General features: G+C 43.8%; 1 protein-coding gene across 2 annotated transcripts in view; it reads left to right on the top strand.

Annotated features, from left to right (window-relative positions):
* The first annotated feature begins 2,185 nt into the window (after positions 1-2,185).
* The window catches only part of LOC139755847 (inactive ubiquitin carboxyl-terminal hydrolase MINDY-4B-like), a 104,571-nt gene continuing 79,171 nt past the window's right edge, over positions 2,186-27,585 (top strand). Inside the window, exons 1-4 of one of the 2 annotated variants that reach the window (XM_071674460.1) lie at positions 2,186-2,276; positions 10,857-11,026; positions 13,409-13,829; positions 14,167-14,338. The gene's annotated coding sequence lies outside the window, so the exon portion shown is untranslated. The remainder of the gene's footprint in view (positions 2,277-10,856; positions 11,027-13,408; positions 13,830-14,166; positions 14,339-27,585) is intronic. The other variant, XM_071674461.1, reaches the window with a different exon arrangement.

The raw sequence follows: 27,585 nt of genomic DNA, 5'->3' as shown, positions 1-27,585 counted from the left end.
AAAATCGTAGATCTGCCACTGAATACTATGATAAAGAAAACATAATAGTAAAGTGTGGACAATAACTCCGATAAACTTTGCATAATTGCACTTTTAAGCCAAATGGTGTCAGGAACGTACCAGGCTTTTAAACAGAAATTGAAGATAAGTGAAAGCAAAGAAAGACTGAGGCATGATAATGAGCCTTTTGTCAAGGGTGAGTGTCTTAAATATTGGTATCATTAAGAATCCCAAGTTTGAGAAGTTGATTTTTGTCACATTTGTATATTGATATAAACGTATATCTCATAAACGTACATAGATCACATGGGTAAAATCGAAATACTCATAGAAAGGAACCAACGTACATAATTAAGAGCAAAAAACAACAAAAACATTCCTGTTGGAAAGATGGTTCGCATCTCGCTCGGTGCTGAAGGCCGGGCAACGCCATCGGCTCCTGCCCTGGCTAATGGAGACGGATGGCCCTGCCAACCTATCCTTACCCACCGCTCATGACAGAGCCGTCCACCTTCTGTCCTAATAGTCCTCTGACGCGGCCGCAGGTTAGAGCATTAAGTGCACAATGGGTTGCCTGATCGAGCGACCTCAAAGAAATTTCAGGATAGAAGCAAACGATGAGGAATATGCCCTGGTTTACTCCATTGACAGCACGTCGATCCTAGTGTACCACATAGTTCCAATTCACTCTATCCCACGCACGACATTCAACTTCCTGCATGTTCAGGCCACCGATCGCTCAATATTTTTCTTTTCATCCTTCCATCTCCAATTTGATCTCCAAGTTCTCCTTGTTTCCTCAACTTCTGACACATATGTAATCTTTGTCAACCTTTCCTCACTCATTCTCTCCATATGTCCAAACTATTTCAACACACCCTCCTTTGCTCTCTCAACGACACTCTTTCTAACTCCTACTCTTTCATTACATATTCGACCATATATATATATATATATATATATATATATATATATATATATATATATATATATATATATATATATATATATATAGGGGAGAAAGAATACTTGCCATGTATTCTCTGCGTGTCGTAGAAGGCGACCAAAAGGGGAGGGAGCTGGGGGGGGGGCTGGAAATCCCCTCCCCTCTCGTTTTTGATTTTCCAAAAGAAGGAACAGAGAAGGGGGCCAAGTGAGGATATTCCCTCAAAGGCTCAGTCCTTTGTTCTTGACGCTACCGCGCTAACGAGGGAAATGGCGAATATGTATAATATATATATATATATATATATATATATGTATATATATATATATATATATATATATATATATATATATATATATATATATATATATATATATATATATGTCGACGTGCTGTCAATGGATTGAACCAGGGCATGGGAAGCGTCTGGGGTAAACCATGGAAAGTTCTTGGGGGGCCTGGATGTGGAAAGGGAGCTGTGGTTTCGGTGCATTATTACATGACAGCTAGAGACTGAGTGTGAACGAATGGGGCCTTTGTTGTCTTCCTAGCGCTACCTCGTGCACAGGAGGGCGGGGGGGGGGGGTTGTTATTTCATGTGTGGCGGGGTGGCGATTGGAATAAATAAAGGCAGACAGTATGAATTATGTACATGTGTATATATGTATAAGTCTGTGTATGTATATATAAGTTATACGTTGAGATGTATAGGTATGTATATGTGCGTGTGTGGACGTGTATGTATATACATGTGTATGCGGGTGGGTTGGGCCATTCTTTCGTCTGTTTCCCTTGCGTTACCTCGCTAACGCGGGCGACTGCGATAAAGCAAAATAAATAGATAAATAAAATATATGAACATAGAATGATAGATAGATAATTCGTCCGTCGTGATGTTCTCAATTGGCAGATTTAAGAGAATTACTGCGTCTTATGAACGAATGACACAGAGGCAGGAAAAATGGACCTTCACAGCCTATAACAACCCTCCTGTCATTAGAGAGAGAGAGAGACTGAGAGAAAGAGAGACAGACAGACAGACAAAGCTCATAGAATCAGTATATTATTGCAATTTAATCATAAAAGTTAATGAAGGAAAAGAAAAGAGCATGTTGAAATGAGGGAGGTGTAGGATCATGGTTATAATGAGTGTAGCACTCATTCGCCAGTCACAGTGTGAGTGGAGGACGACACTAATGAAGGAAAAAGCGCGCGGCAACTGAAGCACGTGGTGGAGCGCTTCATGCGAGCTTGGCCCACAGTCGCCACCTGGCCCTCTCGCTGTGCGTTATCCTCGGCTCCAGCTCCCTGCCACGACCCTCACACACATGTGAGCAACTTGACTTTACATCTCTTCTGTTGAGTGAGCATACCTGTTCCAGGCCCGGGGCACAACACACTCGAGAACTGCTTATCATTTCGAAAGTTTAGAGGGACATTTTATTTTTTTCTGATCGTTTGGTTGTTTAAAGTCGCTAGTGTATGAAGTTGACGTAAAAATTATTCCTATAACAAGACCTGCCTGATGGTGTTTTAGTTATTACGTTTACCCATAACCAAACTGTCGTACTGATGTTTAACTCAAGACGGGTATTGAAGATAACGTCAATAAGAGAAGTATAAATGACTTATTGTCGCTGCTATAAATTTCTATAAATTTCCCGGAACCTAGTGGTATCACACGAGTGAAGATAGTGTTTATGGTCAACCACGTTGTTAGGATTGTTGTCAGTGTGTGTGTGTGTGTGTGTGTGTGTGTGTGCATCGTTTGTGTTTTGTTTGGTTGCTTGTATGAATTTACTGTCTGCAGGTGCCATTATAGGCACATAATTACCATTCGTAGAGGACGAGGAGGGATTTCTACTCGCGTGGGGCCTCATATACAAATATTTGTTTACGTATGTGTTTAAAGACATTCAAACACTTGTGGGCGTGTGTACCTGCCAGCCTGTGTGCGCACACGGAGATCTACACTCGTAGGGCCACATGTATACTGAACTATACTGCGGCTTTTCGAACTTCTTTCTGCATTATACATTTACGGTCTCACTGTTCAGTTTATTCCATTCATCCACTACTCTCATACACCTTTGGAAGAACTGTTGACTACATTATCAAGCTGGTTCAAAAATTTGATAACATTTGTGCTTGTTTAAATTGCGGTGACCAAACGTGAGTCATGTTCAATGTCGGTTTTTTACATTACATGAACAGCTTGCTGAATATTTACTTATCCCAGAAGCTTGAATGTTATTGTAATATTTACCGGCAGCCAGATTGTCTCCTTTAGTATTCTCAATGGTATAGGTTAGCCTTGCTGACCATGATGCACCCACGGGCCACCCAGGATTGAACCTGCAAAAGTGGGTTCAATCCTGGTGATGGCAGTCAGTCTAGCTCTTCATCCTCTCATATGGATTGGTCAATAAAATGGGAACCTGGCTTAGGGTAGGAAATATGAATATATTCATTACTTCTTTCATCATTGTTCTACTTTACCATGAATATCCCTGACTGTTCTGTCTCCAGCGTTTTATATTCTGCTGTCTACAACGTCACTTTATTTCCTGTATTCCTCTTCCATATTTTTTTTCATTGCATCAGTCTATATGCCCAGGTACTGCTCGAGAGGCCTAGAAACTGCTGTTATAGGCATGTAACTTTGTGTTCATGTCCCTTGTATAAGTTTCTCAAATCCTTAATTTCCTCTTCCATCTGCTGACGTTTCATGGTCTTTCATTGAATCTGTCAATTTCGTTACCCCTTTCTTCAAATATGCAAACCTCTGATATTGTCTCTTAATAACTTTTATTAGTCTTCCAACTTTATTGTCGCTCTTTTAATTCATGATTTTTTTTTTCGCTAGCAGCCTCCGTCCTTTAGATCTACTCAAAACCGAATGTTCAGGGTACATTCTCCGTGCCTGGATCCATTTCTGATTAAGAAATAGAATTTAAGAAGAACATCTGGTTGATTGTGTGTGTTTGATAACAGACCTGGCTTAGCTGGCCTGATTGGTTAGTCTAAATTTCCCAGTCTTGGCATATGATCCTCTGTTTACCTGATCCACATAATTCCTGAGGTCTTGATTTATTCCTAGAGTATGCTGAGAATAACACTTCGTCGCCTTAGTGGTACAAGAACAATGATCTAGAAAGTATTAGCTTACTAGACTTTGCAACATTCCTCACACCCTATTTGCATTCTTTGCACCTGACACCTCCACTGCCACTGTTCACCTGCCACAGTGGAACGCAATACTTAAAAAGATGTTTCCAAGAATAACACTTTGTCTTCTCTGCCAAAGCAGAATCGATGGAGACGAAAAAACATTTCTGAAGCTTGCTGTCAGCTGCTTTATGTACCAGCTGCTTTTGAAAAATGTTCAGTCTTTCACTAACTGCTACACTGCACTGCATTCCTCTTGAATCTGTGTGTATAAGTGTATATACATGCCTGTTTTTATGTGGATACGTACGTCTAGTTCCACATGTAAGAAGACGTGGCATTGTATCAGTGATGCATGTAAATACGTATATAGTGGAAACGGGTAACAGAAAACCCATTAGTGTACAGAGTATAGCGTACAATTTTACATTACATTCTCGTCTAGTTAACCCAGAGACTGAAGATAATCGTCTACTATATCTTCGAACCAATTTGTCATCTTGATACCAAGAACAATAGCTGGACAATCGTAATCCAGAATCATAGAATAACAAACCACACACGACTCAAACAAAGAAGAGAGGATCCACTGCACGTACGTGGTATTGGAATGCACATAATTAGTGTGATAGACGGTTAACGTCACGCGGTGTGGCCGGGTAATAAGACTTTAATATCTACCAGCGAGAAGTATCAGGAACGGAGGTTGAGTCTTATTATAGCATTGTATATCATATACATGTGATTATAGCTATACACAAACATACGTGATAAATTTAGGTTTAAAACCAAAAAAAATGTAGGTAGAAGGAAGATTGTAAGTTCAGCTCTGACAGCATTGATAATCTACGTCTGTAATCATACTTGCAAAGAAGATTAAAGTTTATCAATAAAAATATAGGAAATATCTATGAATGGATGATATAGGTGAAGCTATAAGAATAGAGATTCTATACCCAAGATGACATAGATGTATAGAAGTAAATTCCTTGCTGTCTCATGCATCATTATTCATTACGTAAAAATTTACTTAAGTGTTTCGCTGTGCCCGGCTGCACAGATTCACAACATGCACTCAGCAGTATGCACCTAGCAGTATGCACCCAGCAGTATGCACTCAGCAGTATGCACCCAGCAGTATGCACTCAGCAGTATGCACTCAGCAGTATGCACTCAGCAGTATGCACTCGGCAGTATGCACTCAGCAGTATGCACCCAGCAGTATGCACTCAGCATGTTGAAATGAAATTAACTTGTTCTTCACCGGAAAACACACCTTGCATCAAGGTAGTTATCAACACAGTGCCGGGCATACCCGCCAGCCTTATACAAAACGGTGGAACGTTTCTTCTCTATGTTTATCCTTGTCTCTGAAACTACAAAAAATGTTTCTTCATTTTCCGCCGTAGAATTCTATACTTGCTATACTTCAACGATACGGGCTACTGGAGGGAGTGGAAGAGAGAGAGAGAGAGAGAGAGAGAGAGAGAGAGAGAGAGAGAGAGAGAGAGAGAGAGAGAGAGAGAGCCATCTTAGTGTTCTATCTTAATCTCTATTAGAACTTTAAAGTAGAAACGTACGAACATCCTTGTCATAGGCGACCAGGTCTTCTGTTTTCTGTTTTTTCCATTTATTGTACGTACCTTCGCTACTTCTGGAGGTTTTGTATATATTCCTGACGCCTTACATGACCCGTAACAGGACTGTGAATGCGCCCTGTTCCCGTCCGTGACGCGTAACATTTGTAGCGTGCAACGCACACACACACACACACACACACACACACACACACACACACCAGAAGTGTTCCATGAACTTATGAAGAGTAAAACGTCATTTGAAGAACATCTAATCAGACGCAGGAGTCAAGGGTGTATGTTCAGTCAGAATGGGTAATGTGTTAGAATTATGTTGAACACCTGAAGTAGGTGTCAAACATTTTTTTCTCGCTTGTGGTTATATAACTTGACGTTGACAGCCTCAGTGACCCTGACAGTTGATAGGATTAAAGCCCAACCACATCAGAGAACTCGCCAGATATGCCCAGGTGTGGACAGGCTGCTTGAGGCAGGAATATTGTATGAAGAATGTGTAGCACTGAGGGAATGGAAAAGAGCAATGTTACATTTATATTTAAGAGATCAGGAAATTGTACTTAACCACACCCCATTATATATGAGGAGTGTGGTCTGTAAAACGATGAGGAGATAATCAGAAAGTAACTGGATGATTACTTAAAAGAAGCTGCGTAAGACAGTAAGAACATGGGTTTACTGAAAAGCGATCACGTGTAACACATATGCTAGACACAAGTGATGGAGTGGGTTGTGCTCTAGACAAACGTGATGGATGGGAGGATTGTGTGTTCCTGGGCCGCCAGAGAGCGTTTGACACCGTCCCACAAAAGAAGTTGGCAAAAACTTTGGATCTGACTGCAGACATGAAGGAAAGACTCCGTCGGTGGATGGAACGGAGGAGCCATGTGAGAGGGATCTCATGTGAATGGGATGGAGGTGGGTAACTTACCGTGCCGCTGGGCCCGCTCTTAGAGATGCTGATGTTCTTGAGCTGTGTTAATGATTTACTGGAAGGACGACGTTCATAATGGAAGAACTGTGTTCATACTGGAATATGAAGGACGTGAGGAATGACCAGGATTGCATCAAGTTGCTGGGGGACTTGAACAATCTCCAAAACTGGCATATAAGTGGTTGAGGAAGTTCAACTCTTGGGATGCCAAGTATGAAAATGCGACACAGTAAAACAAAGCCTCGATATAACTACAATCTGGCAGGAAGCAAGCTGTGTGTAAGAGGTTGTTGGCGGGTCAACAAAGTACCTAACTTATCTTCAGATCAAAGTGTTGAGTAAATTTTTGTGCTGGCATATCATCTTTTGGTTAATGTTAGATTTACATTTAATATGTGGACATTTCACTAATCTGTGTATCTACAACCTACAGTAGGTCTAAACTACACTATTTGTAGCAGATTTAGTCACCTCAGTTGGATAAGCAAAAAGCTCTGTTAAAGATGGTCACAATTCAGAATAATAAAGATGGTACCTAGAATAAGATATTCAGAAAATTGTGTGATAGGAAAGACAGTTACGGAGATAAGGCTCCACGTATGTGGGACACTCTTGTCCTGCAGACATAGTTCATCACAAATACGTATTTCAAGCACAAATATTCATGCATTAATGTCATAGAAATTACGATCACAGTCCTTAAGATTCTTTACTGTGAGTCCATGTTTTTGTCTGTCCCACGTCGATCACAGACCCTTCCTAGCCACCTCCTAGTGCGTGCGTGGGGTGGGCTTTGCGTGTACAGTGCCTGTCCTGATAATTTACATGTATATGTGCGTAGATATGCAAGCACTGTACTCCTAGCTCGAGTGGTTCCTGGAACACCCACACAAGTCATGACGTCTCTCTAGTGTTAGAGTTAGTTAGGCAGGAGGCCACGCCCTTCCTTCTATAGCGCCATATCTTGAGTTATGACGTTGGCGAAATTGTCTTGATATCTTTACGACCTCCTCGGTCGTCTAGTGTTATATCCAAGTCTTGAAGTAAGTTTGACAGGTGAGGAGCTTTCGTTTTGTAATTACCTATTTGAGCTATACAGGAGAGGGAGTTCTACACTCGTAGGACCCGCATCTTTTGAACATTCTCTATTATCATACAACTTCTTCAATGTATGTATGTTGTCTGCCTTAATCATGTCTTCAGTTATTCGGGTCCATTCATCCTCCCCACTTACACCAGAGAACTCCATATTTTTGAGCAAGTTTCTTAACTTGATGTTATGTTCTCCGGTTGTTCTCTCCCTAGATATCTCGAAAAACTGTTCACTACAATTTGCGTCATCAGTCTATTTTAAAAACCTCAAGGTTGTGATCAGGTCAGCCCTCAAATTGCGGTGGTCAGGGGGGGAGGGGAGCGTGACCTGACTTCTTATACTGGGTCACGTACGCTGACCACTAGGACGTCCGCCAGTTGGCTGGCAGTTGGTGATGGTGGTACAGATGTTAGGTGACCTCGTTAGTGTCATCGGTGATCATGTTGATCGCGAGAACGGTGATTCTGGTTGAGGTAGTTTTGTTGTAAGTTGTGCTGAGTGTGTGTGTGTGTGTGTGTGTGTGTGTGTGTGTGTGTGTGTAGCTAGTTAGAAATTCCTCCACATTCGTCAACCTGAGACTTAGATGGTCAGGATTGATGGATAGCTGTGTGGATGAGACTGTTGAGGACAGTCTGTGGGAGAGGCGAGAGGGTTGGCCACAGCCCAGCCTGCCTCGTGACACGTGTCCTCCCTTCATATGTTTGGGGCAGGGGGAGGTGCCCAGCACCACGTGACGTCAACTTCCTCGCTGCTTGACCCCTGCTTGACCTAAGCCCTCGGCTTGAGCTCCTATGGAGTTCAGGTCACTTAAGTCATCGTTGCCTAAGTCGTGTTAATTCATGTGAATCTAATTCAGGTTAGATGAAGTTAGGTTGAAGTCTTGCCTTTATTGTATCCCCTGGTGACCTGACCTTAATCTGAGGCGGTGAGTGGGAGACCTGTGTGAGAGGAAGGAGAGAGAGAGAGAGTGCGTGGGGGAGGAGCTGCCCTGTCGTGTGTACCCAAGCAGGCAACAATACAGCGTCACATGGGGCCTCTTGGGCGGGTCCGTCTGGCAAATACCTCTTCAAACAGCTAATTTTGTTAGTAACAAATACAGTAAATGTCGCAGGTGTTTTTATAGTATTTTCTTAACATTTGTACATCATTTTGTTTTCATCCAGAGCTAAGTCACATCTCGTGCGTGAATTTCATAATTCTTATAAATGTTAAGAAATAATGGTTTCACTTACATCTTGTAATTACACCGAGACACACAAACATAAGCATACTGGCAATACACATTGTTCTCACGCAACAGAGGCGTCCCTCTCAAGGTTAGTGGACTCTGCAGTTATGTCGTGTTTGGTGATAATGTGTAAATTTATTGTGGAAGATGCGATGCAATGTTTTAGGTATCCGGGCGCCAGTTAATTCGCTCCAGAGGGAGTGATTAAAAGAGAGAGAGAGAGAGAGAGAGAGAGAGAGAGAGAGAGAGAGAGAGAGAGAGAGAGAGAGAGAGAATGGAAAGGTCTGCAGCATCACACACGAACTATTGACATCCTTTCCCGTCAGGGAAAATGTAGCGGACTGTGTGGTTTCCTATGGCATTTCCTGTCTGTGTGTTACGGGAAGAGTTTTACACTCGTGTTACCCCAAGTCTTAACCTTGTGTATATGTACCATGTGTTTACCCCTGTCTGTGTACACACACACACTGCTGAACCTAAGTTCGGTCCCCACTTATCGACTAACCCTGAGGGGAGGATGAACACCTGCGTTGGCCGTAGGTCCTCTGTCATGTCCAGGGTTCGAACCTATATTGGTTGTCTCCGGGTTATCCCGTACTATAGCATGGCTCGCTTTCTCTCTACATCACAATTTTATCATCAAAAAGTCTGTGTTACAGATGTAACGAGTGAGTGTTGTGTGTGCTCAGAGCAGCTTTCCATTTCCTTAATATTAACATATGAAATTCACGCAGAGATTACGCTTTGCAGAAATAACATTTGAGCATAATTTTCTTCGTATTATCTATGACTAACCTATCACAGAAATTGTCAACGAAAAAGTTCAGACGATTTCCTTTCTGACCTCAATCATGGAAAACAAAGACCTTTATTATTTGATCATTAGATTTCGGAGGGTAATCACCAAATGATATTTTCTTGACATAACGCACTAATAATACGTAAACAAAAAGGAAAATATATGAAAATTATACGTCACCAAAACTGTGTCTGGTGACGGGACGGTAGAAGACTGGCCAGGACAGGGGCACCGGGCGTGTCCTGGTGGCTGGAGGTGGTAGCATGATCGCAGCTACCAGGGCACAAGAGGAAGGTCTCAGGAGCTGGAGTAATAGAATGGCATCAAGTGCGAGGTTAAACAAGATGGTCTCAGAGGCTGGGTTGATAGGATGTTCTCAGCTACAAAGGCAACAGAAGGGCCTCAGGAGCTGAGGTAAGTGAAAGGTCTTAGGTACCAGTAGAAGGTCTCGTGAACCAGGGCACCCAATGGAGGAGTATCAGAATCAGCAGGAGGGTCTCGTTATCTGGGGCAGAGGCATGGTCGCAAAAGCCGAGGCAACAGAATGGTCTTGGGAGTGGGGAATCAGGTTGTTTCAGGAGCTTAGAAAATTGGGTAGTTCCAGGATGTGGTACACAGAATGGTCCTTTGTGTCCTTAACAACAGACAACCACCAAACGTTGTGCAGTCGAAGAAGAGTAGAACTGAAGAGATGAATCTGCTGTATGAGGAGAGTTGTATCCATATCTAAACAAAGCACAACCATCGTGACTTGTGACCACCATTGTTCTAGTGAGGTTTATTAGTTTATCTTCTCTCTTCTTCGTACGTTGATCATCGTCATCACCGGTTTGATAGTATAAGGTGTTATCTGTTAACCGGCTAATTACGCATGCTTCTACGCCATTGATATTTCAGTATCGTATACATGTCTAGTTTTACAAAAGGCTTTGTTGTTGATGGAAATCTAGATGATGTCCATAGTTATTTCTTTACGAATGTTTTCAGATAATAATAGTGTAATTATTGTGTTACAGGAATCACATCTCCAGTGTCGGGATGTGTCAGCCGTCAACATCCTCTTTGCTAACAGTATTTCTGTTATTGTTGACAGGATGTGTGTCGTGTGGTGTGACCTCAGTCACACAAGTCTTCGCCGCACGTGATACTGTGATTGGAGCTGAGAGTAGAGGTGGACGAGGGTGGACTGAGGGAGACTAACTGGCTTCCCAGCATCGATCCTCCTCACTGACCACTCCAGCTGAGCTGAGGCAGGCAGGATAGGTACTCGGAACTGCTTCGAGACGAGTTTCCCCACTGGGGCTTTGTGGAGGGAGGCGGGGCAGGTGTCAGATACCGACCCTCTGCGGGGACGGTGGTCGCTGGGTGACTAAGTGTTGAGTCAGGCGGTTATGACATAAGAAATCATCTGTAGTGAGTAGGGAGGGTGGGAGAGGGGCTGCAAGATGTGAATCATGAGGCTAGGAATTCCTCGTAGTGAGATATTAGGGAAAACCTGAAAGTGATTCACGTTAAAAATGGATTTCCTGAGTCAATATGATGAGTTTAAGGAATTCCTGCTTCTTCAGTAAGGGGAACTCATTGGTTCGACTCCCTCGCGTATCGATCGCGACTGTAAGTTGGCTGGCTGCCTGCCTGCCTGTGCCTCTCTGTAATTTCATTCATAATTCATAACGATTTCCAGGTGGGTGTTGTCGAGGCCCACCACACACACGGTGGAACAGAACCTTTCGAGACAGGAAGTGAAACACTGTGAACAAAGAAAGTCACAAAAGCTTCACACCTGGTGAAGCACGATTCGACTAGAAAATAAAAAAAGAAAATGAAAAATGAGAGCTGTAACTAAGATAATAATCACAAACAAGTGAGAATTCCTGGACATGATGGACTGATAGTTTCCGAGGAGCAAGACTGAGCAAGGGGCCAAAATAGTAGTCGAGTGAGTGAGCCAGCTAGTCTCATTCGGTGGAATTTTTCTTCTATTTAGAGAGAACCTCAGAGACCTGGGAAGTCTGGGACGTGTAAACACAGTCTGGGATATCCCGACATTGATATCCTATAATAGTTGTTGGTGACCTTGTTTATGGTCAGTGCCAGAGGCGAGGTCACTCACCCCTCCCTAACGTCAGGCCCATAATCCCCCGTGTCCACCTTTACTCCACTAGATTCCGGATACCCCCCATTAGCGGCCGTACTCCCGGATATCCGGATTCACCTGTGCCTGAAGCCCCTACGTTGCCGGACCCCTTGATGTCTGAGTCATGAGGTGGGACACACTTGCCAGGAAGGTCAGCATTACCAACGTGGTTCCGACTGGATTTGTATGCCTGATTCCTCTCTGATGCAATGATAATATCAATAATAATAATAATGATAATAATAATAACTAATAATAATGATAATGGTAATAATGATAGTTATGTTGATAATGATAATAATAGTAATGATAATGATAACATTATTAATGATAATGATATTAATAATAATAGTAATAATAATATAGTTATTATTATATTAATGATAATCCCTTGGAACAGGAGAGAAATGCTGCCCATTTGTCTCAGAAGGGTAGCGTCTGGAACAGAGAACTGAGCCTTAAAGGAAATATTCTCACTTGCCTTTTTTCTTTTTTTGAAAATGATAATACAGGAGGGAAGGGTTTCCGGCTTTTGCCCCCCACACTCGCCTTTTACTATACGTAAGTGATGATTAATGAAAACGTTCATAGTAAAAATAGAGATAAGTGAAAATGTCTTTACACTTACTCGTCATTTCTTGCCTTTCCAAGGTAGCGCTGGCAACAGAAGAACAACGACCCCATTTGCTCAGCTCCACTCTGTAGGTCATGTTTAAAGCAACGAAACCAGAGCCCAGCATCCACAGCCAAGCCCCACAGACCTAACCGTAGTGTTCTCTGAGAACTTCATATGATCTGGTTCAACTTGGTGGCTGCTTGTCGCCCCCTTTATACCATATCGGTTCATTTTACTCTATCTTGCGCACGCTTCTTACCCTCCTGCATAATTATAACATAAATGATAATGATAATAGCACAAACGATGACAATGATATGAATGATATTGATGATAATGAATTACGATATTATAACAATATTGATTATAAAGATAATGATAATGGTAAATATAATAGTAGCACTGATAATGATGAATGTGGTAATCATCATTATAACAGCAATAATTACACTAATGACAGGTCACAAGAACAATTTGAAAAATAAGAATCAAACATTTTTTTGCCACTGAAATTCTTGAAGGAAACAACACAGAAGACGTGGAGAACTGAATCGTAATTAGTTGTAAAAGCGAGTTACATTTACAAATGTTAAATCTTTGAAATAAAGCAAAGTGGCAATGGAAAAGTAAACAAACGTCGAAGAAAATCTTTGTAAAGAATGAAGCAACTGAAATGGAAAATGATGGGTATGAAAATGATTTAAAACAAAATGTCACTATATACACACACACACACACACACACACATATATATATATATATATATATATATATATATATATATATATATATATATTTGAATGAAATTGTTGATACACCTACTTTGCCTTTTGAAAAATTCTTTCTAAATCTTTAGTCTTTCCTTGAATCCATTTTTCTTGCCCCTGTAAAGGGTTCTCTCAGGGTCACCTAAGTCTCCAGGGCCGTAAGAGCTATTTTCAAACAAACAAATGCAGACTCGATCGGTCGTGCTGAGGTCTTCCATGGCCTGGAATCACAGTGCTCATTTTCTTTAACACTGAAGCGTTTCGTTCCCCACTGAAACGGTAAACCTCTGGATCGGTTTACATGTGAGGCAGTGAACCTAAAGAACGAAGGACCACATAACGTTAGAAGCAGATTAGTGAACGGCTCATTCAGTGAAACTTGAACAGGTGAAAAGAACCCTCTGTTCTCATTCAGTGACTTAGTGCATTATCTACAGTGAACCTGTGAAGTCTAAACTATGTGAATCAGTGGACTAGTGAATCCGAAGCCTCGAGCACTGTCATGACTCCGACTCGTGGCTGCTTCTCTACCAAGAGCTACGAGAGGTAAGTACTTCATCTATATGTTTACCAGGGGGTAAGGATAACCTAGAATCAGGATTCTAGTTTCGTTATTTAAGTTTTTAACCTCCCAAAAAACAAATATTTTGTCACTATTGTCATTTTCTTGTGTTTTCGCATATCCTCGACCGGATCCAGAAATTATCGTGCAAACTGGAACTGGAATCTGGATAAATGGTTTGATGTGTCCCCTATTCATCATACTTAAGGCTGGCAAATTTTAGCTACCATCTGTTGACCACCACAATATCAGCACAATTGATTATAGCAAGTCCAAACACGGCGGAGTGGTACGTGTCTTGCATGTCCTTCTCCTTCATAGTGCATAGGCTGCAAGTACGACAGTGGGAGCGCGTGTGGGCTTAGAATCAACACCTGGAGGTGGTGAGGATCTTTCCGTTTGTGGATGTTGCTTGACGCTGCCGGCCTTAATGACTGCGGTGTGTGACAGGACTTGAGCCCAACCCACCCACCTACCCACCCATGCTCTCAGGGTAAATTGGTCTGATCTTCAGTTCACACAGATCATCATGGCAGGAGTTAGTCAGAACGTCGACTGGATACACTCTAGCCTCAGACTGGTTTATCAAGATCGTGTAACACTGAAATCATAGAGGAAGATGCATGTATTGTAATCCCTCACACGTATATATAAACACACACACATATTCCTGTAAGCTGAAAGGCAGTGTTGGGGAGGGTGGAGGTGCGGCCAGGGTGTGTGGGGCAAGGGAGGGCTCTACTGATAGGTTAATGATTGGCAGGAAGTGGGTCACCAGACGTGCACACCGCCAGGGCTGCCGCCACAGGTGAGAGTACTTTTATACGCGCGCGCACACACACACACACACACACACACACTGAGAAGAATATGAATGATAGTATCCACAACTTTAAATCGTATACTAAGAAGATTCAAGAGATGTGGCCCCACGAGTGTGTAATACCCCCTTGCGGTACAAAGAGGTAGTCATAAACAATTAAACACACATGAACACAAATGAACAGATTTGCAGGCATAAACTCTGTGTACACATACGCAAATACACACACATACCTATAAATACACACACACACACACACACACACCACTAAATGAGAGTTCCATAATAATGCAGAATAAACCACCATGAACTTCGCGATCATCAGAGCAGATTGTTTACGTCATGATCCAAGAAGTTTAAATTGTTTGCTTCACGACTTGACGCACCACGCCAGAGCTCCGTGAAATTATTGTTAGACCACGTCAGGCGAGGACGGGTCGTGACGTGAGCTGAGGTCGGGTGAGGTCAGGTCAGGTGGCAAGGTGACTTCTGGAGGTTGGGGACGGCGTCACAGGAGACCTTGGGCGATGGTTTATGCGCTTCAGAAACAGAGAAGGATCCAGGTCATGGCCCTGTGGTATATCACCCATGATGGAGGAATAACAGGAGAGACCCGCCGATGTATGGTTGAGAGAGAGAGAGAGAGAGAGAGAGAGAGAGAGAGAGAGAGAGAGAGAGAGAGAGAGAGAGAGAGTTCCAGACATAGAGAAATAGGGAGACTAAAGCATAATATACCTGCAAGGAGATTTAAAGTTAGTAATATTTGAGGAACAAATCGTGACTGGAAAAGACTAAAACTTAGGAAAATTGAATCAGAATATTGAGTAAAGTGAAAACGTCGTCATTACGGTGCTTAGTGGGGGATGGAAGTTGAAGAAGTCAGATAATAATGCTTTTAGGTCAAGGGAGCATTACCGAGGGAGGTTCCGGCAAATTCCTAACATCAATAGGGAGAACAGCAATCTAGGTCGGCTGTATATCTAGAAGGGAGAACAGTTCACTTTCAATCATGGTATGGACTATACAATGACATAGATATTTACATAGAAGGAATGTGTGATTTCTAGGATTTTAGGTGTGATGTAAGGGCTACAGAATGATCAAGGTGGAGGAGTGTGGGATGCTTGGGAGGTCATTGTATTTTCAGCAGACATTGAACCCAGGAGACTTGTAGACATCCTGGCTGAGGTCAGATCTAGAATGAGAAACTGAATTGTGAATTACACTATACGAGTTCGTTTGACGGTTGGTGCTGATGATGTTGATGTGGAGGACGTGAATGAATCCTGTGTTTTATTATGTATGAACTGTCGGATCCCAGCGTATAGCATTGCTCCGTACAGGAGACATTGTCATATCGAGCACAGCAGAACATAGGAGACATGACGTTATAACATACCTCTGGTCTACGAGGCTGGAGACAAAACGATGAGCGTTCCTCTTGATTGTTTACTTGGAAGGACGGGCTTTGGGAACTGGAGAATCAGGAAGGAACTTGTAGGCACGTTCTTGGGACTCTGTGATCAACAGAAAGGAAAAAGTAGGAGAGTGACAAATCCTCGAGCTCAGCTGAGATATTGTGCTGTTCTCTGATACATGAACAAATCTTTATTTACAAGTGGACATAACTGGGTAGTATTCGGTCATTATGCTTCACTTGGAACTATATTCAATTTCTTCTTGATCCAAGTCCTGTGTTTTCTTGGCTGTGGCTTCTGGCATTCTTCTGTTTGTAACTTCCTCTTCATTTATGTCCCTTATGATTTTTTTATTGATATATATTTATATTCACGAGTTACTGTTACACCTTGAGTTTGTAAAAAGACTCGGGTTTCTACTCGTTGTCATGTCTTAACATCCTCCTCTGTAGTGTGTGTGTGTAATCTGAGATAGTTTATATCCTAGTTCTGTATACCACACTCAGATGATATCGCCTCAATATGCAGAGTCTTCTTCATTGAAGCTTTGTTAGATGTTGTATTTACGACGTACAGATACCGTGCACTGTTTCCAAGAAACACACACTCATGCTAGATCAGAAATCATTCCTGAAATTAGAAAATACGACGAATAGAATATTGTTTATAAACGCGATGATATGATATTCGTGATGGATTACTGGCAGAAGTTTTTACAGTCTCCCCTCACGAGACGTCAGAAAGATAAACCATTTATTGACCTTATGAAGGGAGAGGCGTATGCCTTACCTTGGTCAGCTGGACAACCCTCTGTTAAAGGTCTCCACGTTGATATACCTACAGAAGTCCCTTTGATTATCCCCTTCTGTAGTCTCTTAAAGTCCCAGCTCCTGAAGTTTCTTCTCCTACGGTCCTTCTCCTGAAGTCCCTTCTCTTACAGTCCTTGTTCCTAAAGTCACTCCTCTTGAAGCCCCTTCTTCTGAAGTCCCCTCTCCTGAAATTCAATCTTTTGAAGTTCCTATTCCTAAAGTGCTTCCTTCTTACGTCCTATTTCCTGAAATCCCTTCCCATGAAGTCCCTCTGGGTTGAGCCCACGTCGTACGTATGTTCCTAAACATCTTACTGTCTGTGCACTTAGGAGCAGTGTTGACAGAGGATAAGGATACAATTTGCTTCTCTCATGATCCTCACGTGATCTGATGATACTTTTGACGAAGAACCGGTTTCAAGGTGAATGTGTGTGTGTGTGTGTGTGTGTGTGTGTGTGTGTGTGCAATCTGAGGAGTGATATCTCGTAAACTTGACAACTTCCCTATGTTACATTAGAGTAAGAGAATGTCTACTGTGCATGAGTAACTAACCTGATAACTCAAAAATACAAACTGTATATATAGCCTGCCCTTGGAGACTGTTGCTTGTATTCTGGGTTCTATTACAGGGCAGCGGGGGATTTATAGGTCCCAGATGTGTTCCATTTGTTGCTCGCCTGAGGAGGTACTCATGTTAGTGGCCTCGACCCCCACCACGTCAGACTGGGGGAAGGTAGGTGGCTCCTCCACCAGTCTTTGTCTTGGTTGGTTGGTTGCCAGGGTCACTGACGCAGTCAACATCGTGTTATGGCCACCAACACAAGAATCCTAAACACCTTCTTCCAGGAGTTGAAAATGATTCTACGACCATATACGCCCACTGTGCATGTGGCCTGTGCCTCCGCCTTGGTCTGATTTTCTGTGTCTACTTCTTGTCTCTGAGTCTGTCTGTCTGTCTGCGTCTCTGTCTATCTGTCTGCATTTTTCCATTTCCTTTTTTTTTTTTTAAAAATCTTTCTTTTCGTGTATTAAACTTCTCTCTCTCTCTCTCTCTCTCTCTCTCTCTCTCTCTCTCTCTCTCTCTCTCTCTCTCTCCACTCTTTATATATTTTTTCTTCTTCTAGTAGCCATGTCGGTACAGACTATAGCATTCTCCCCAATCGAAACCATTGCGATTGAAATAGTAAATTGATGAAAGATAGAAGAATAGATGATAGAGGAAGATCAGTTTGAGTTCGTCGTTAGTCTGCGGAACCGACTATGAAAATATAGGTTAGAGGAAAAATGAAAGATGAATGAAGGAAAAAAATCACACATTTACTGTTTCGGACAAGGCGGCACCTCACGGCCAATCCTCGTATGGCTGGTCTTCATGCAAAACTTTTGGAAGAAGCTGCAGATTGCGTGCCGTTACTCCAGACCATAGGGTTCAGATTGCACACACAACCACGAAAGCATTGGCCGAAATGTATCCTATAGAACACAGAAAGAGAAACAACTTCACGGCAGAGAGTGGGTTGAGGAATGTATCAGGTTGGAGGCATAAGCGTAGGTAACCTGCTTTAGAGGCTGGATGAGGACGATCGGTCGTGGAAAATGAGGGTAGGTGATGGGAGAGAACCCTGAGGTACACCCCTGCTGACAGGATCGGGAGGAGAAGTCGCTCCATCATAGGTGAACTGCGACTGGATGGGATACCATGTAACAGAAAAAAAAGAGAAGCAGAAAAACCAGAGGAAGGACGTTTAGTGCAGTAAGCTGAGGCTTCTGCTACGTCCTAGAGACTGCTGCACAGCTGGTGAGGTCGCTACAAAAGATTCAACAAACTCTCTAAGGGAGGAGGGCCACAGGAGGGTCACAGGTGAGCCACAGGTGAGTCCACACTGTATATCTTGCACCTGCAGAACCATACCAGGGACCTCTCTCTTTCCTCCTTCTTTTTCTCCCTCCCTCAACCCCCCTTCCCCTTTTGCACCCTCTCCTTAACCCTTTGCCTTCCCTCCCTCCACGTGGTCAGCGCTCCCTCCTTCCCGTTATAATATTGACCCCTCCGACTAATTTCCAGTTCCCAGCGGGCGGCCGCCCGTCATTACCAGTGGCAGCGTTCTCTGGCTACTTGGCCTGATAGCCACCTTGGCCGGGGGTTCAATTCTAGTAGCGCACGCAAACCCTAGCGATCGACCTGCCCACAACACGACTTAATGGGAAAAGAAATGGGGACTCGAAGCCGTTACGGTGGCCGTGCTGTGTTTGGCCCTGTACAGTGATAACCAGATTTATTGCTTCGTATGTATCTAGACAGGAGAAAAATGAGCAATGTGGCATTGGTATGCGTGCGCGCACGTGTGTGTGTGTGTGTGTGTGTGTGTGTGTGTGTGTGTGTGTGTGTCAGTACCTATTTGCACTGACCGAGAAGGGAGTTTCACACATGTGGAGCGCAACATCTTGAGCTTTCTCTACTCCATAATTTCACGTTATGGACTTTTGTTTGAAAGACTTTAAGGTTGTGATCAGGCCACCCCTGACTCTTCTCTCCACCAGGGTGGAGAAACTGAGTGTCTCTTGCCTTTCCTATGTACCTCAGTTGTCTCGTTCTTTATACCATCTCTGCTGCCCTCCTCTGGACCTTCTGTATTAATGTTTTGTGCTTCGTTAAGTGTGGTGACTAAGCTCGAGAGGAATATTCTAGCTTTTCCCTAATTTAGCATGTGTATAGCTAGTTGAATTTTCCCACACTCATATACTTGAATGCTGTTCTTATGTTTGCCAGTAGACCTTTTGTCTCTTATGATCTTGAAGCTGAACGCTGAGAGTGAGAGATTCTGTAAACAGAATCTCTCATTATCAAAGCTTTATCTTCTCAGAGGCGTTTGAGTCCTCAGCTTCCTGCACCATCAAGTTGGTCCTTGATTGTCATCCTTGAAAATCTGATATGGCCTATTACGGTTCTCTGGAGGATTATGAATTACAGTATTCATTCGCATTTCTTTTTCTGTATTTACTGCTCCCACGATGACTTGAAGAGCAGTTTAGCGGGTGGATGAACCAATCAGTGAACAGATGGATCAGCAGGCAGCCACGCTAATGGAGAGAGATACAAATCAATTGACGGACAGATGAATGGTTAGAAAGATGGATCATGGAGTGACTAGTTTGTGGAATTGATGGATAGATCAGTGGATGGAAGGATGGTCGAGTGGATAATTGAATCAGTAGGTGGACTGACTAATGACTATTTGTACTGATCAACTGAATGGACGAACTGATGAGTGGATAAGTGGATCATCAAGTGATCCCAGAGTGGATAGACTTACGACCAGATGGATCAAGTAGAAAGATGGATCAATGAAGGGATGAAAATTAGACTAGCAAGCTGAAGATATATTCCTTTTAACTTAAAAGTTTATCTGATACCTTAAGAAAATCTCTCTCTCTCTCTCTCTCTCTCTCTCTCTCTCTCTCTCTCGTGCTGAGAAAACCGAGACAAAACCTACTGTGAAGAATATCCCTCCTTGGGAGAATCCCCACCTAGTGTGAAATTTATGAAGCAGTGAGCAGCATCATGACATCTCTGAGAAATAAAGTCTGAACCTTGTCAAGTGAAGTACTCAGCTGAAGAGAAGGTATAAAGATTTCTGAAGATTGTACGATAGCGTATCTGGCCAGTGTCCAGCCCGGGTGTGGGAGGGAGGTGGATTTTACTTAGGTTAGCGTGTTAACAGAGGAATGCCATACCCCTAGCTAGTGTCTCACTCTCTTTTCCCCTTCCCCTTCTCGTCTGTGGTCACGCGTCCACTCACCACTGGGGTACGAGTACTAAGCTACAGACGTTGCTGAAGGTACAGGCTAGGAATTAGAGGGTTGAGTTCGGAGTATATGAAAGCACTGCTAATAACATGCCGAAGGAATAGCGTGTGGGAGGACTTGGGACTGTGTCACAGGATCGGTGCGTCGAAGGACATGGTGAACTGAGAGATTTGTGTGTTCCTGCTGATATGTTGAGGTGCTGAGTACTCATGTGCAGAACCATCGTGGAAGAAGAAGATTGTAAGGTGCTGATGCACTGTACAGGAGTGGGGGCAGAACCGGCGAAGCGGCTGGGCAGTTAGGTGACAATGTGGTTAAATGGTAGGGCACACGAGCGGAGAGAAGGCAGGGTTACAAGGTGGCAGGGTGGCGGAGGCGGAATACCTAGTGAAGGAAAATATTTCTTGGATCGCTCTCATACCAGCGCGATCGTCCTGGCCTTCCATTGAGTGTAAGTGTGTCCAATGATGCCAGTTATCCAATGGTTCAATACCATTGCTCAAGGACGTGAAGACATTGTAAGTGATTCAAAAACCTTAAGACCAGGTCTCTAAGGTGTTAGAGCTGAGCACGTGCATTCTGATTCTCTTATTCTGGAGTGGTCTCTACTGTACCGTTGTGCTGCTGGAATGTCATTAAGCTTATGCATGACGTGTGTGGAATGACAGGTATGGGAAATACCTGGAATATTGATCATGGATGGAAGAAGAGAACTGCAACAGAGAGAAGTGCGAGAGACGGAGAAGGTAAGGATGACTAATTCTGAGACGGAGGAGTGACTTGGTTGACAGCTCCTGAGTCTGGGAATTACTGAGGGAATGCATCGCTCAGCGATGAGTGAGATGATCAACTGAGACGGTCAAGTTCTAAGCTGAGGAGTTACTTAATGAATGAGTTACGGATCTGACAGTTTACTGAGTGGATGAGTTTCTGCGTTCCTGAAGGGATGAGTTTCTCATATTCCTCATAAGCCAGTTGCAGTCGTCTCTTACTGCCTCATCGCTCCAGTAGTGTCATATGTCAAAATTCCCCTCACTGGCTTCACATTTCGTGACCTGTGTCATACTCATGACCCACACACTCACCAGCATGACTCACATTCACTCACTTTTTTCCTGTCATCAAATGCATTTACACAACAAATGTCGTGTTCTTTTTTCATTTTAAGTCCGGGTCAAGGAAAATGGCGGACCCACAGTCCGTGAAACACAGAGTATCCCTGCCATCACCTGCCGGAGGTGGCCACTCTCCCTAGCCCGACAGAGGGAGTGGGGGCGGCCGAAACCTCCCCCCCCCCTCTGATAATTATGGAGGGGGAGGGGGAGGAGAGTGGGGGGAGGGGGAGGGGGAAGGGACGTCGTGGGAGAGGAATACCAGGAAAGGCGGAAGGGAGGAAGCGACGAGAGCGTCACAAAGATCGACTTAAGTCAGATTATTAAGTCGCCCCCCCGACCCGGCCGGAACTGCTCGGGTTATCGGACCGGCTGGTAGTTGTTCGTGGAGTTGGCCCATTACTCAGACCCTCGCCTCGGGGAGCGTCAGCCTGAATAGCCTCAGAGATATCGCCATGATAAAAACTCGCGGAATAACAAGAACTCCGGAAATTGTCGTATGTTGTTTTTCATCCCCACTGAGGCTTACCCCAGAGGTACCATCATTGAGGGATACCCCAGAGGTGCCAATAAACAAGGGTTACTCCAAAGATACCATCAGTGAGGGATACCCCAGAGGTACCATCAATGAAGGTTACCCCAGAGGTACACCATCAGCGAGGGTTACCCCAAACACTCCATCAACAAGGGTTATGATCCACACGTTTGTGTATGGTTCTTGCTTGCGTCTGATGGAAAACAAAGCAGTTGAGGAGAAATTCCACCTGTCTCCCTGACTTGGCTGGTGTCAGCTTTACCACATATCCGCCCGCACCCTCACCACCCTCCTGCTGGACAAAGCAAATGTAAGGCAACTGATGACCTCGACGTCTTCTGCTACACGAGCTGATAACTAGACCTTGGAATAAACATTTCAGTGACCTGTGCTCAAGAGGGGGGGATGAGGAAGCATAGCTCATCTACTCAGGTGAGACAAAGTTTCTACTTTATTTTATATCCTTGGCTTTAAGAAAGGTGAGACACGCCAGCTCACATACCAAGGACATACCAGCCCCCATCACACAACATACGAAACCCATTACTCAACATGCCAACTCCCATTCCTCAGCAACCCAGCCCTCATTACTCATTATACACATCCTCATTCCTTAACACACCAAACCCCATTGATCAATAAACACAGCCTCATTACTCAATATATCATCCTCCACTCAACGTCTTCTCCCTTAGGATGGATTTCATTTACGTTTAAATGTAATTTGGTAATTAGTTTGGTAATTTGGTAATTAGTTTATCTACATCATGCATAATGAGGCTGGAATTCGCTAAAGAATAATAGTCTGGTGCTAACCATAATTTCACGAATTTTGCATCAAAATAACACGTTCCGGACACTAAAGCCGTAAGAAGCTTCCTCATTGGCAGTAGAGCTTGGCGAAAAAAAGGTTTTAATTATGTTTCTTGCCGGGCCTCCCCCTCGCTAGCTACCTGAGTTATAGGAGACAAATTGTGACCATAATGTGCGGACCTTTCGCTGTTTGGGATGAGTAGCGGTCGGTCCCCTATCCCTGACCTGTCCACCATAGGAGGTCCTGAGTCCTCTATCCCGTTCTCTCCTCCACAAGGGATGACTTCTCCTTCTAACCTCTAGGACAATTCAAACCCGTTCTCTATCCCTCTGGACACCACGTACAAAGTCCCTAAAGTTATCTAACCAAGGACCCCTTCCTGTACTTCGCCCTAATCCCCAGTCCCTACATCTGGGTCTTATAATTTGTTCTATGATGTGCACCTTCCTCTGTAAGGCGTTTACCTCCAGGCTACCATTCCTTTCCCATACACCACGTTCATGCTGGGGTTTCCAGCCACTATTTCCTACAGTGTTCGGTCCTTGTGTCCCACATACTATGTTCAGACTGGACCTCTCAAAATACTGCCTTTTGTAGTGTGCTCATTACTGAGCCTCAGTCCTGCCTGCCTCATACACCGGAGTTATCTCTTGTGTTCATTATAGGGCTCATACCTTCTTGTTCATCCCGGAACCTCCTTCCTTATGTTCATCGCGAGGCCTCTTCCCTAATATTCATCATGAGGTCCTCATTATACATACCACGTCCCTGTTCCGTCTAAAACCCTCTACGTTTATGTTTATTGTAGGAAGTCTGCAGTGACTTCCATCCTTCTTTATGTTCGCCACAAAAGACCCTCCTGCTGTGCTCATTGTGTACTCCGGCTGGGTGTTCTAGGATGATGGTGTTCACTGTAGGGATGGTGGTGTTCCCCTTAGGGCTGCAGATGAACACCTACAATCCTTCACACACCCACCAAGTATCAGATACAGAAGGGACTCTTGATGTGTATGGTATAGGTCATCACCACAGTAGAGGTTCACATACTCTCACACAGTCAGGAATCTAGCCTACATAGGGTGTTTGTGCTCGGGGTCTGATGCGTTATGAGTGGAATTCCCTCTGTTGTGAGGGAATGTCTTAAGGATTACGTGTCCTTTTCTGTTTGTCTACCACTTTCTTCCTGCTCCGTCACAGTCCCTGGTATTTGGTGAATGTGAAGGACACGGTAGCCCCCAGGTAACAATTTTGCCAGTTGTTGTGACGTTCATGGAAACGAAAGAGCGTAATGTAAACAACGTGGTAATGGAGGGAGGGATGACTTGATGGAAGAGGGTAAACATCTGGAGAAGCCAAGCGACACGCAGTAGGGCTCAGTAGTGAGGGGCACTGGGGCCCATCATCCCCCCTTGCCCTGCCCCTCTAGCCCTGCCCAGTGGTGCGAAGGTAGTGGAGTGAGAAAGTGAGGTCCTGCCCCCCTCCCGCCTCCTCTCCCTTGGTATACTAAGCTCTGATCAGGTGACGGTAGCCCGGGTCCCACTGCCAAGTGTGGCTTGTTATAGTGTCCCGGCAGTTATTGCAGGAGTCATCTTCTGTCATGCAAAACCCTCAAGCGATGTATGAGTGGGAGCTTATGTAAACAAAACAGAATCCTGAAAATATTGAGAAACTCGGGGGTGGAGCGAGGAGTCTGAAGGGCAATACTTTTATGTTCTCAGTATGGTACCAGACAGTCTCCACCATTATGCACACACACACACACACACACACACACACACACACACACACACACACATACTGGCTCTGTGCTGCTTTACATTCTAGAGAAACAAATAAGTGTCAGCATCTAAATATATTAAAAAAAACTAATTTATCATCCTGATACAGTATTACCTTCAGGAGGGAACTTGTAGTGTCGGCAGCAGAATAGTTGCCTCGCATGCCAGAGGGCTCAGGTTCAGTATCTAGGCGGAGCTGGACGACAATAATCATGTCTGACTCACTTGCTTACTAGGTGGCCAGCGGTGTGACGATCGACGGGTCTCTATCCTGAAGGAGGTGAGATTGAACTCGTGAATGAAAGGTCGGACAATGTAGCTCTGGGGTTGGAAACCCACAAGGACGGGTAAAATTTCTCAGTTCCTCCGTATCTGATCCAGAGTCTACTGAAAGAAAAAGGAAATATTCCTTTTTTTACCCCAATCTGAACCAAAGTCCCCGTCGCCGCCAGCAACACAGACATCACGGTCCCTCTGTCTTGCTCCTCCTCACAGGGAATTGTGCCCGTAATAATCTCTTAGTGAGGACTCATTCTCCCAGGCTTATGGCCTCTCGTCTGAGAGATCATGAATATACTCAACTGTCATGCACATCTGCCTGAAACATTACCAATGGAGGTCAAGGTGCCTGACCCAGACGGGGAATTGAAACCTTTCATTTTGAAATTTGTGTCATCAGGTAAATGAAGGCTACCCCCGTCACGTATGACAGTAATCCACGAAGACCCGAAGCTCGAAATGTAAATCTCTTCGTGGAACTGCAGGACTTGATACCCCCCGAGTCTTCTGCAGGACTTTATACCCCCCGAGTCTTCCGCAGGACTTGATACCCCCCCCCCCCGAGTCTTCTGCAGGACTTGATACCCCCCGAGTCTTCTGCAGGACTTGATACCCCCCGAGTCTTCTGCAGGACTTTATACCCCCCGAGTCTTCTGCAGGACTTTATACCCCCCGAGTCTTCTGCAGGACTTGATACCCCCCGAGTCTTCTGCAGGACTTTATACCCCCCGAGTCTTCTTAAAAACTCTCCACATGTTGGCGAGAGTCGGAGGCAGGTCATCATCGGGAGTTGTGTGATGAGGACGATGGTACTAACTTATCATTAGAATCACGTTGCGTTATCCAATGATAATGTAGGACAATGGTATGGAAAAAGTTAGAAAGGAGTATATATATATATGTGTGTGTGTGTGTGTTTGTGGTCGAGGGTAACTTTACATCTGAGTTGTTGCAGCTGAGGTTTACGATTACGAATTAGTCACATCTGAGGCTAAACCTAAGACCTTGGCTTCCTCAGGATAAGTCTGGAGGCTAAGACTTGCCCGGACCTTGAGTACACCTTCCCCCTTTACTCTCGTCATTTGGTTTATTTTCATTTCTGGAGTAGTGTCGTATTGATCCTGCCACAGGCTGACATGGGACATTCCTGGATGACAACGCACACATACGTACGCGTGTGGCGTTCGTTAGTCATGAACTCTAAGGATTTGCTTTTAGAATTGCGTACCTAGTTTGCCTCCTCTGGAAAATCTATTGAACCTTAAGTGTTGCAGACATCACTGCGAGTTTGCTCGGTTCACGTGTCCGGGCACATGCCGAACCTGCCTGTATCAAAGACACGTTTCTCAAGATAGAAGGAGTGCTTTTACTGAGAGTACACTGTGCAATTCTCAATGAAATTTTAACAATTAGATCTTATGTTTCCCACTGAAATTCTACCAAAATTAACACCACCCAATTTTTCCTCATATGTGTCTTAATGGCTCACGTTGGTTGCTTTTTTGGCACTGGTTCATGATATTCATAATTTTACTTTGGGTCTGTGATTGCTTTTTCGCCACTTGCAATTTCTTTCCCACCCAACTTACTACGGTCTTAATGAGTGTTATTAAGCGATAACTAGAGTTTTTCTTTTCCCCTGTGGCTCTGAATTTGAAACCAAAAAACTTTTCGTTTGTCTTTCTATTGGATTCAAATAGGAACAAAATCATAATCTTATCTATCTTACTCAAAAGTGTAATTGGAACTGTGTATTCTTACATAGTATCTGAGGAAGGTGAATACATGTTTATTATCTAAGGAAGGTGAGCACTTGGCTAGAATCTCAGGAAGTAGAGTACGTGTTTACTATCCTAGGAGGATGAGTACCTGCTTGGAATCTCAAAAAGATCAATACAGGCTTAGTATTTCAGGAGAATGAGTACTTTCTAAGCATGTCAAGAAGATGAGTACATGCTTAGAATCTCAGGAGGGTGAGGAAGACCCTAGAATCTCAAAAGAATGAATAAATGTTCAGAATCCTAGGAGGTTGAGTAAGTGCTTAGTATCTCGGGAGGGTAAGTACGTGCTTAGAATATTAGGGGGATGAGTGCGTGCCTCGTACGTGAGTAGGATGAGCGCCTGATCCATGTTTCTTAAAGCTGATTTCACAACACGCAACGTGAACAGCCAGTCCTTTGGGATTTTGTGTATAGTTGCCAGATGACTTTGCCTGACCTGTTTGGTTGATATTTCACCGATGTAGAGTTGCTGACTTTATTCTATCATTTGTTTTTGACGTAGAAAATCAAAGTAAATCTTTCTTTTTAGTCTGTTTGATTTCTGCTGTCACGATTTCCAGACTAGATGGATTCTGTTGAATGAA

This window comes from Panulirus ornatus, chromosome 20, assembly GCF_036320965.1.
Source record: "Panulirus ornatus isolate Po-2019 chromosome 20, ASM3632096v1, whole genome shotgun sequence".
Classification (NCBI taxonomy): domain Eukaryota; kingdom Metazoa; phylum Arthropoda; class Malacostraca; order Decapoda; family Palinuridae; genus Panulirus; species Panulirus ornatus.
Note: the sequence above shows the minus strand (reverse complement) of the source record. Positions and strands in the feature narration are given on the sequence as shown.